A 12057-nucleotide genomic window follows, 5' to 3' on the forward strand; every position below is an offset into this window, starting at 1 on the left:
ATGGTGATGCCCAGGCATTGTTGGACAAAATATTTTATTTAAAAATAATCTACTTGCTTTTAGCCTTTATTGTTTTTTATGATTTTCTTTTCTTTATTTTTTTTGGACTTAGAAATTTTTTTTTTTAATTTTCAGTTTTAGGTTCTTTCCCTTCCTCTGTTTCTTCCCCCACTCATTGAGAAGGCAAGACATAAGGTCCCCTTTATACAAATGAAGTCATGCAAAACATATTTCCATATTAGCCACGTTCTGAGTGGGGGGCCAGGGAGGAGAATAAAGAAAAAAAAATATATATCCTTTAATATTCACTCCAAGACCATTAGATCTGTATCTGGAGGTGGATTGCATTTTATACTATGTTTTCTTTTCTACTTACATATGTGACCTCCTTTTGATAACATAGGATACACTGAAGACAAGTTCCTAGGACCTTGATTTCATAGAACTAAAAGCAAAATTCTCTTAGGAAATTGTGAAGGTGTTTTTTGATATCAGGGTTGGTATGGAGATCAAATGTGGCAATCATACATCAAGTTTTTCACAAGCTTTAAAGAATATGAATGCTCTTCTTTTTCTTATTGCTATCATTGGGTTTTGCCTGCATCATGCTCATGGTCTGAAGATTAGATGAGAATGTTCCTGAAGGGACCAGACGGAAGTCGGTGTTGCATTCTCTGCAGACTGTCCCTAAATGGGCATTCGTCATATTGCCTGACGATCCTAATCCAGCTTTGGAACTTTTAAAAGGTGTCATTAATGTGATAAGTAATGTCAAAGTTGCTTCCTTAAACTGATCATTACTCACTTTTGGTATCGCAGTTGATTTGGATTCATTTCTCAGTTTTCAGCCCGTCTACTCTTCCAGCGAGATGTTTTGGCCTTCATGATTTTATCTGTCTCCTGACTTTTCTTTCTTTTCTTCCTTCTGTTGTTTAATGAGGTGGCTGCCTTGTAGTGCCTCTGACATTCCAGGGGCTCCTCGTATTTCTTTGTATTCTCTTCAGTGGAGCAGAAGATGAGTCTCTGGTTCCATTTCCCCATTCCCCAGTACCAAGGTGGAGAAAACATTTCTTGTTTTGTTACATATGGTTTCAAATTCTCCTTTTTCATATTCTTGCTCCCAAAGGCAAGTTGTTTTATTTTGTTTTAAAATTCATAGATCCAAACTTAAAAAAACACTGAAATTCTCCACTGGAAATTTTAAAGAAAATCATAACTCAGTGACATCTGGTTCTAAGAGTGGGAAGGCTGACTTGCCATTCCAAAGGGAAGATCTGGGACAACCTGAGCTCCTTGGGGCATGACTTGTTTTTGTCTTCTCGTCCTGACTACCGCTTCTTCTGTAACTTTGGGCAAATCCTCATATCTCCATGAGCCTTAGCGTCTTCATCTGTAAACAAGAGTGCTGCATTGATGGCCTCTGGGATCTCTTCCATCTCTAGAGCTACGAAGGTGTGCACTGCAGAGCAAATGCTTGCTCAGTTGACTTGAGTGTGTGGTAAGCAATTTGAGAGAAGTGCCTAGAAGGAACGCTATTATTACACTGCCAAGAAGCTAATGGCATCCTGAGTAATCCTCCCTCTGGAAATGGTTTGCGGACTGCGCTGGCCCTCCCAAACCTCCGTGATGCTTTTCGTTTTTCTTCTCTGGCTGTACCCAAGGCAAACCTTCCTTTTCCCTTTGGAAGGATTCAGTATGTCTACATGCTCAGACATCTTGCTAATGCGATATTTCCCATAATATTCAAACTCTAGGTTCCTCAGGAAATATTAGCGAGGAGTAGCCATGCCCCAGGATCTAAACCCAACCCCTGGGTCATGCTACTGCTTGCAGTGAGCAGGAAGCGGCTCCAGGCAACTCCTAATAATTGCAGGAATGGAAGGAAAGAAGCAGGCTGGAACAATAACAGGGGATGGGAGGAGCATTCAAGGAGGAGAGTAAAGGGAAAATGAGGAAACTGCCCCAGCTTCGGCTTTCCAAGACCTGCACCTGAAGGCAGCATTTGGTTTGTTTTGGTTTTGTGTTTTGCTTTTAATGTGCTTCCAAAAGCATCCTTAAACACGCACACATGCCTGGATACCTTCTGGTGACTCAGGTCATGGAATTACCTGATGTTACACATCTCCACGCAACAGCTTTCTTCCTCATCTCCATCTAGCCTTCAAACTAACCTTTCTCAGGAGCTTTCCCCAGTCTGATCAGAGGGCCTCTTTAAATAATGACTGCCTCGTCTGTCCAGACAATCCAAAGGCATGGTGGTTTCAGCTCCCTCTCCCACCCCGCAGTAGGAATACTACATTAATTTACGTAAAAGCTATTCTATTCTGAGGTCTGTCAAACCAATTATTTTCGTGCCTAAGTGCCACTAAGAGTTGGGTGGCTGACATTTTGGAAGCACTCCCGAATCCAGCTTCCCTAGCCTGGTCCTACTCATCCCTCTTACCTCAACCCTAACATTACCCTTTGGGGAAATTCTAGCTATTCAGCAGTACTGCCCTCAGATCATTCCCCTGTACAAAAACTTAAGAGTTCATGGAAAATGAGAACCATTAGAGCCAGGCCTGGACAATCCCTACCTCTAATGCTTACTGCTCGTTTGACCCTGGGCAAGCGACTTCATTTCTCATTCTGAGTTGCAGAAAAGGGAGGGATTTCCATTGATAAAGGGTGGTTCTTCACTTGGAGTACCTTTCAACCAATGAAATTTCTGGTTCTGCCCACGTTGGCCCTCTTTCCCCTCACTTCTGACAGTCTTTGCCATGTACAGAGAACATAAAATTGACCATCTTCCCATCCGGTGCTGAGTTCAAGTTCAGCGTCTGAGGAATCTAGATTTCCAGCTGGAAAGGATCTCAGAGGTCAAGCAGCCCCTAACAGAGGGCCTGTCATATAGTAGGCGCATACTAGATTCTTGTTGGTGGCTCTAGTCCAGGGATTCTTGACCTTTGTGTCCTGGGTTCCTTCGGTACTCTTGCAAGCCTATGGAACTTTTCTTTTTTAAAAACAATCATGGTTTTAAGTTCATAAAATAAAAGGCAGAGGATTACAAAGGAAATCCGTTATATTCAAATACAGTCATTAAAATGACTACAACAACAAGTCCACGGGCCCCAGATTAGGCACTTCCGAACTCATCCAATGCCCTCATTTTACAGATGAAAAAACCGTGACCAGTAGAGGTCATGACTTGGCCAAGGTTACCTCAGAGGCAGGTTTTGAACCCAGATCTGCTGACCTCATCTCGTGATATTTCCATGAGCTTATAAGATGACGAACTTCAGTTCGTAAGCAACAGATGACATGTGGACCTGTGAGGTGATTGATGACCCCCATCCTTTCCTCCAGTGTGTTGATACCAAGGTTTTCTGACATTTTACACAATGTTGTTTTCTTTTTAAGAGTTCAATGTTCGTTCCTTAGTAAACAATATTCTGTGTTAATATGGAGCAGTGGCTCTTAACCTAATGCCTGTAAACTTTTCAGAAATATTTTCATAGCCCTATTTTAACATAATTGGTTTCCTTTGTAATCCTGCGCATATTTTATTTTATGGATTCAAAAACCTGATTCTGAGCAAAGGTCCGTAGGCTGCACTGGCTTGACAAAGGATGGGGTGGGTCCGTGGCATACAATCGCTTAAGAGCCTCTAGACCAAAGGAACGTTGCGTGGAACTCTGGCTTTTCTTCATGGTGGAAGTCACTAGGGTCACGGCCAGGTTTACTGAGGAACTGCCACTTTGAGGAGGGCCAGGGAGCGACTGCTGGCCGGGGTTCCCTCCTTTGCAGATATTCTCTCTGCTGTTAACAAGGCTGCTTCAGCATTGGCAGCGGCCCGCAGGCAGCCCTGCAAAGCGTGAGGGGCTTCTTCCTAATCTGAACCTCACCTTCAGGCTAACCTTGTCCAAGGGCTCTTCCCGGTCCCATCGGAGGGCCTCTTTAATAATGGACGCCTCTGTCTGCCCAGACTGTCCGAAGGCGCGGGCCGGCAGCAGGAATGTGTCACATTTACACTCCAGCTCCGAGGTTATAATGCTTTACATATAAGATGGGAGATACCACTAGGATTGTGGAGGGGATGCTCCCCTGGAGCCCGGGATCTCCCCTTCCCCTTTTTCCTCGTCCCCGAGCAGCAGGGCCGATGCAATGGCCTCGGTGGCTCCTCCCGCCTGGCTCGTGGGGGGCTTCTGGGGGGAGTGCCAGCCAAGCCAGCCCGCCGCTCAAAGTTTCCCAGCTTTTTTTCCCTGTGTGTGCATTCTTGAGGCTTGAGCAAGTACGCCCAGTGCTTCCTGGTAGGGTTTGCTGAATGGGGGAGGGGCGGTGCAGGCAGCAACGGAAACCAGGCATCAGAGATAAGAGTCTGCCCAGCTCCGTGCAACAGCCTTTCGCTGCAGCTGAATGAGCCGGGGCCATCCTCATAATGCTTCTGTGACAAGGGACTGACAAGTTCAATTTCCAATCTTGGTCATCTTGTCAGAATGAATCCCACAATGCCTTGGGCAAGCCGTCTACAGTCTGGTTGCCTCTGAAAAATATGTGAGAGGTAAGTTTCCATTTTCGTAGTCCTCTCTCCCCCTCCCTTTTCTTCTCCTCTTCCTCCTCTTCTTCCTCCTCGTCTTGGACTCTGTCGTTGGGACTCTGGAGGGGCCAAGAGCAATGGAGGTGGCTGAACGAGGAAGTGAGATTAAGCTCTGGAGAGAACAGAATGAATGTGACCAGGCAGGGGCTGGGTTACCACACTCGATGGTTTCATATCACACACCATCTCCAGCCCCAAAGAAAGCAGAAGGTCACAGCTGCAGTTGGGTTTCCTGTGTGTGTCTGCGTGTGTGTGTGAGCGCGCTTGTGTGTGCGTGCGTGTCCTGCAGACCCTGTCAAAGCCCAGCCAGGACACAGTTTTGCAGTCTGAAAAAAAAAATAAGAAAGAAAAAGAAAGAAAGAAAACAGGTGCTTGCAAGTGTGTTCACAACTTACTGACCTTTGTTAGGAGGAGGGAACGCGCGAGAGAGCCCCCGGGGGCTGAGGGAGAGCTCCGAGCCGTGTCCCCAAAAGAGCCTGGCTTCTCAGCCCCCTCCCTCCCCCTGCCATCCAGCCTGCTTTTCATATGGGCCAAATATGTTCACCGAAAGGTTAATTCTCCGCCGGCTGAACATAAATTACGCATGACATGTTTAGCTGGGCTGCCTTATATGGGGAATGGAGTATTTCAGTACAGTTTGCTTTTTGCCAAGTTTATGGGGCGGAAGACGCCCTGCATGAGAGAGAGGTTTTCTTTCTTTCGTTTTTTTTCTCCCTAGTTTTCTAGTGCGTCACTCACAAACCATTAAAAAAAAAAATCTAAGTGGCGAAGCTGTCTCTGTGGATTGGGGAGGTGGTTTTTTCCTGGCTTTCACTCAAGGTGAAGCAAAGTAATCGATCATCCTTGCCGGGGGCTCCGGGCTTTGGACAAAAGCAGGAAAAATATGTTGGCTTCCCCCCACCCCCTTTCTTTAAACGGAGGTAGCGTTGTGTCATGTGAGAATACTTTGATTCCCTAGCCTGTTACAGTGGTGGGTCGATGGTGGAGGGCTTTTTAAAAAAAAAAAAGAAATTTCCCCCATGGTAGTTTACTGCTGTTTGGGTGCAGACAAAATAACCGTTTGTGTTCTGAGGTCTGCAGGGCCTAAGGGGTGAGGCTGGTTCTGCTCTGAGCCTGTGAGTTATACGTGCTTTCTTGTATTAAAACAGGAGAGGGCATGTCACAAAGTTGATCACCATTAACTTTGCAGGGTGTGCGCGCAGACACTAGCCCGTGGCCGGAAAATGGAGTCAACGCGACAAAGTTAGGCCTGCACTGATGTTTCTTTAAAAATCAGCAAGCGCAACACATTAATGTGGCGCGCGCGCGCACACACACACACACACACACACACACACACACACACACACACGCCCTAATTAATGCCTTTGGATTTGCAGATCCACTGCACTGGGCTTTGAAATCCTATACCCCACCCCCCTCCTCCGGACATACTGTTCCCTTCTCCTGTCTTTGAACCAACTGTATGTTTGCAGGTTATATACAGACGGTTGACTTAGGCTAATATCCCACACCATACTATTCTACTCCATGTTAGCACACTGCACGAACCCTTGGGAGGCTCAGTTCTGTGTATCATTGCCTCCGAGATAAACTGTTATCGTGGACACGTTGTAAAACGAAAGTTCAGTAAGTGTGAAATTCGTCTTCCTCTAGACCTTTTTAAAATATGACGGTTTCAATATGTGTTTATGACAACATTAATATGCATCGTGGACTTAGCTATTAAGTCAGAAAAACATAAGGAACTCTCTTGGGAAATTCTATCCCTGTCACCCATGGACTTGGATAAAATTAGAGATGTCACCCCTGGAGGGTGGCTTCCCTTGGATTCAGATTTCCATCGAGCAGGCCTTCATCTCCTTTCTTTTCTTATGGATTCTCACACAGGTAGCACTGTATCCTTTCCCTCCATTGTTGGAGAAGTAGCCAGCTGAAAATAGAGACTCGGTAATGAGATTTTGAGAGGCCTCCTCAAAGGTTTCTGTTTTATGTACTTAATGATAGGTGTTTTTTCTGAGGGAGGAAAACCAGAATAACCTTTGAGTTTTAGGGAACAGATTGTCAGCCCCAGAAAATCTGCAATTATAGTGCCACTTAAAACATAATCATCTACTTTTATGAATATCTGGAGACTCAGAAAATTCTTATATGCACAGTCCTGAACAGTTTTTTTAAATCTTTGGTTTTTTGGTCTAGTTTTGTACTGTGAAGCATATTTGTCTAACAGATCCATTTCTTAAATGGCAAGACTGAAAACAGAGGAGCGATTGTGAAATATGCTTTGGCATGTCATTACTGGGTTTATGTTTGCGTACTTCAAACAAAATCATCTTCTCAACTGGACTCCTATTTTGATTCTGGCACCTAGGCCTGCCTTTGGTCATAGGATTCTTATGAAATGAGACCAAAAATTGAAAGAAAAAAGCTGCCTTCATCCTCTCATTGGGAGCAGACTATTCTGTTCCTGTTGGGAACCCAAGGGTTAAAATTATTGCTTCTTAGGTTAGAAGGCTTTGTAATCTAAGAGTTAATAACATGGTAATGAAAGCATCATCTTCACAGATTGAAATGCCTAGTTGGCCATTGAAATTTGATTCACTAAGATTGATTTACAGAAACAGATAGCGAATGGTCAGTTTTATACAACAGCAAGGTAGGGTTAGCACAGGAGAGACAGCCAGGACAATTTCAGGGAGATGGAAATGAAAACTCAGAACTTTGGCAATGTCTTGAACTCCAAGAAAAGGAGAAACGAGAAGGGGTTGAAACCTGCTGCCTTATTTTAGCCCCATGTGGGCAGGTCAAGGAGCAGGGATGCTTTTTCAGGTGCAAGGACAGGGGTCCCAATTCCAGCTATGGCCCTTCCATCATGTGACGTCAGGCAAGTCCCTGAACTACTCTGGGCCTCAGGGGGATCATACATCTCAGGGCTGTTCCAGCTCGATAGCAATTATCCGTGAGTCAGTATAAAATCCAAATGGCGGCGTTGATTAGGAAGAATATTACTCTGAAAAGATTCTAAATTAAGTCGTCTTTTAGAATGGAGAAAGTGAATGTCCTCTTTTTGGCAGTCAGGGAAAAAACTGAAAAGCAGGGATCCTAGAAGGAAGTGTGAGTGAAACTTCATTTATTCTTTCAGAGATTTGGCCTGGTCAAAACTAAAGAAAACTTTGTGAAGGAGGAGAAAAGTCGTTGATCTGGAATCTCTCTCGAAATAAAGATAGTTGCCAAATTACTGGATAAAAACCCACCTCCTTCTATTTTTATTTTCCTGAAACTACTGTTTAGTTTAGAGATTTAATGGTGAGCTGGTAATAACAGAGAAAAGGCTTATAATTAGGGGATGAGTCTTAACACCTCTTGTAGGCCAGAATAGAGCCTGATTGCTACTTAGGAACCCTTTAGAAACACCATAGTTATCATTGTCCTGAACTTCAAATTTATTTTGAAATAGAGTTTTCAGTAAATAGCTATTATCTTGAAATGCTTAATATGTGTTTTCTTTTCCCCTGACTTTTTCCAGCCTTAGAGGAAAAAAAGAGAGAACTGTTGACCCGATATTAATAAACTCACTCAAAAGAAAGGCCTTTTCTTGTAGATAATCATTAGTTGCTGTAATAGGTAAGGCAAATAGGAGTCTCTTTCTGCTGCAACATAGCTATACTCAATCGCTTTAGAATGGGAAATTGATCCTGTAATCCATCTCGTTCTTGAGAAAATATCCAACAAATGAACAAAGACAATGGGCCTCCACCCTTATGACGTTCTCTTCTGATGTTTTCCCACTTGGTACCTGCTAAAGATGCTGATCCGATCCTAATCGATCCATACAAATTATAAGATTTTCCTTGAAGAATTCAAGAAGGTAAACAACAGGTTGCTAATATATTCTTTTGGCGGAGCCAGATTGCTTATCCATGGCAAAAGAATGTGTGGTTTATAAGCAAGTTTGAGAATCTTTTCCCATCAGTCTCCAAGATCAGCTCATGTATACTGAGAGGAAGATGAGACCCCCATTCAGTTCTATCTTATCTCTGAATACTCCTTGAGTATGTGGGAAGCAGAGGATTCAGTAAGAAATCTTTATTGTGTGACACCACCCATAATCATCTGGTTTTTTCTTAGTTACTAAGGATCCACGGAGTAGGTTTTATGTCGTGCTTCTGTTTTCTTGACAGTTCTCTTCAATGTGAAAGACATAGCTCTGTCTTCTCTGAAACTGCAAAATACATTATTTCATTAAAAAAATAAATCTCTTATCCTTATGGTTCAGAGCCCGGCATTTCTTTGTCATAGGTTCATTCGTGTTTTCAAAGACGTCATCTTGTCCTATGGGTCTGTGATATCTTTAAAAACGAAGCCCTCTTAATGGGTTTACATTTTTATATTATGCATTCTGTGGGTGGCACTTTTCTTCCTCCATTTTTCTTTGAGATCTTTCTCTAAGTCTGCATGATTGCCCTTTGTCATTGTACTTACAGGAATATTAATGTCAAGATGAAATCTGGTCATGTATCTTGAGAATTACTTTTCCCCTGAGATCCATTATTGTAAAAACATGTTATGTGCTGTCTCTGAAATAGGATCAGGCTTCAGGTAGTGACGATGTCCCTACAGAAAACTGTCGTTTGCTTTGACATTAGTGGAAGAAGCTGAGAAGAATATTTTTATATGCCAAAAGATGTGAATACTCACTCATACCCATAATATCAAGGCTCTTATTAGGCATAAAGCACAGTCAACTACATTTTTTTTTCCTAAATAGACAACTTGCCTCCAGTGAACTTATTCAGACCACTTAGAAGTTTGTGATCTCACACTATCCAAAATATGAGGATTTTTCAAAGGTTGCTACGAAGATTTCTCCTTTTCCACGTTCAGGCTCTTGGTTTTTCATTTTCATGCTCAATTTTCTTGTGTTAAATCCACACAATTAAAGCATACAGACTTCTAGTGATGTAGCCCAAATATCTAGGAGTTATTTTTGAATATGCCTCAACACAGATTGCTCTCTGTAATTAGATTTATCAGGTGATGTAATAGATCCAGGCGGCTAAAGATGTCCATCCTCTAAAAAGAAAAAGTGGGGGAAAATCTATATTTTAGGATTATAGGGTCAAATCCAGTTGTGAAAAAATGAATAACTGGCATCACCACTTTATCAACATTTAGCTAGATTGGGGGATTTTTTACATATATTTGCATCTTCTGTAGTAGGCATAATAAATAAAGTTAAACAAAGTAAAATGACAGAGATAATCTTTCTAATAATTTTAGTGTTCTTTTTTTTTTTTTTTGGCTAGCCACTTGCCCAGGGTCACACAGCTAGTAAATGTCAAATGTCTGAGGCCAGGTTTGAACTCAGGTCCCCCTGCCTCCAGGGGTGGTGCCCTATCCACTGTGCCACCTCGCTGCCCCAGTTTCAGTGTTCTTAAAGAGAAATGATGGGGCACCGATGTGGTGCAGTGGGTAGAGCACTGGCTGGGGAGTCACGAGGACCTGTGTTCAAATTCGGCCTCAGACACTTACTAGCTTTGTGATCTTGGGCAAGTCACTTAACCTTGATATCCTCAAAAAAAAAGGATAAAATACTATAACTTTAATTACATTCATTTTGTCGAATTAGAATGACATGCTTTTGCATTCAGTTTTGCATGCTTTTATTATTTTTTGTGCTATCTTACTTCATTCTTAGTCTGCAATTAGTATGTTGTCAGTAGTCTGTTTTGTCTCTTTATTATTCTGTTATTGTCATTTATATTTGCTTGACATCAAAAGCAGGAGCTATTTTTTCCAGTTATTTTTTTTTCCCTAAATAAACAAGAGGCCTCCCAGTTTTTCTTTTCATCTCACTGTAACACATCCTCCTCTATCTATTCGAGGGATACTTTGTTCTTAACCTCACGTTCCTGAAGCTGAATAGTCTTCGGCATTAGCTTTTTGGTCTGGCTTTTTACTAACAATGAATAGATACATCATGAGCAATGAAAGAGTCATAAATGTTGGGAAAACACTGAACAGGACTGGGAAAGGGAGCCTATGGCTCAGCTCCGTCCCTCTAGGAGAAAATAAAATGATAATGCTTTGACTATTGGCAGAAATCAAGGTGGCCAGAAAGGCAAAAAACTGATATATCAGTCTACCCTGGGGGTAGATGCTTTACTCAAGAAAGGAAATTGATCCAAACATGTATCGGTTTTTTGGGGTTGTTTTTAGTCCAATCCTATGTTTTCATCAAGATATTCAGTAGTTTTTCAGTCATGTCCAACTCTTTGTGAGTCCTTTTTGGTTTTTTGTTTTGTTTTGCTTTGGTTTTTTTTGTTTTTGTTTTTGTTTTTGGCAAAGATACTGGCGTGATTTGCCATTTCCTTCTTCAGATTATCTTACAGTTGTGGGAACTGGGGCAAAAAAAAGTTAAGTGACTTACCCAGGGTCACACAACTAGTAAGTGTCTGAGGCTAGATTTGAACTCAGGAAGATGAGTTTTCCAGAGTCTAAACCTGGTGCTCTGTGTACTATGGCGCTCCCTAGCTTGCCTTTACATCAGGATAGGGGATCCCTTCTGTTAAAATTCCTTCTACTTGTAATTTCAGTAACCTGTGCACAATTTACAGTGTTACAGAGTTGCTAGTATTTCTCAAAGACAAATCTTAGTCTTTATCTTTCAGAAAAGGGGGGGTGGGGGTGACATGGAAATTGGAGAGCAAATTTTAATCAGAAGCTTAAAAAGACAATCATGGATTTTAATATGAGAACAAAAAAGAAAATGTGGCTGAGAGATTTCTGTCATTGGTAAAAGTATCATCATTGTGAATACTAGTTTCAATATCATATTTAGAAAATCACGTATTTGTGCATCATGTAACAAGCCCATGGAAAGAAATATCCTGGGTAGTGTGGGAGATCCTGAGAAACACTGGACCTTAAGCAGAGTCTGTGGAGCAGTTGTTGAAGCCATCCGTAAGAACACATTCAAGGCCCTTCCTGTTGGGATTTCACCTTCTCTCGTTATTTTCTCCTCCATTGTTCTCACTCCACTTACAGTTCCCGACATCTTTTCTTCTCTTGCATCTTTGCTTATCAAAATTCTTTCCATCCTAGGTCTGTTTCCCAAAGAGATCAAAGAAAAATGGAGATTTCTATGTTCAAGATATTTCTAGCAGCTCTTTTTTATTACATCAAAGTATTGGAAATTGATAGAATGCCATAAATTGAGCAGTGGCTAAACAGGTTGTGGTAAATGAGTGTGATGGATTTTTATTGTATCATAAGAAATGATGAGGGGGTTGGCTTCAGAAAACACCTGGGAAGAATTGTATGAACTGAGGCAAAATGAAGTACATAGAACCAGGAGACTATTCTATGTAGCACTAGCAATGTTGTAAGGATGAGATTCAGACTTAGCTATTCTGATCAATACAGTGGTCCATGACAATTCCAAAGCACTCATGATGAAAAACTATCTGCTACCAGAGAGT

The 12057-nt window shown here is 42.1% G+C and overlaps 1 protein-coding gene across 12 annotated transcripts in view; it reads left to right on the top strand.

Annotated features, from left to right (window-relative positions):
* MBNL1 (muscleblind like splicing regulator 1) overlaps positions 1 to 12057 on the top strand; it is a 248076-nt gene that overhangs the window by 19655 nt on the left and 216364 nt on the right. For 2 of the 12 annotated variants that reach the window (XM_020988945.2, XM_020988947.2), the window contains exon 1: positions 4292 to 4540. The exons of 9 other annotated variants lie outside the window; for them this stretch is intronic. The gene's annotated coding sequence lies outside the window, so the exon portion shown is untranslated. Of the gene's footprint in view, positions 1 to 4277; positions 4541 to 12057 lie in introns of those variants that run through there. One more of the 12 variants, XM_020988937.2, reaches the window with a different exon arrangement.

The sequence above is a fragment of the Phascolarctos cinereus genome, unplaced genomic scaffold, assembly GCF_003287225.1.
Source record: "Phascolarctos cinereus isolate Bilbo 61053 unplaced genomic scaffold, phaCin_HiC Scaffold_7;HRSCAF=346, whole genome shotgun sequence".
Classification (NCBI taxonomy): domain Eukaryota; kingdom Metazoa; phylum Chordata; class Mammalia; order Diprotodontia; family Phascolarctidae; genus Phascolarctos; species Phascolarctos cinereus.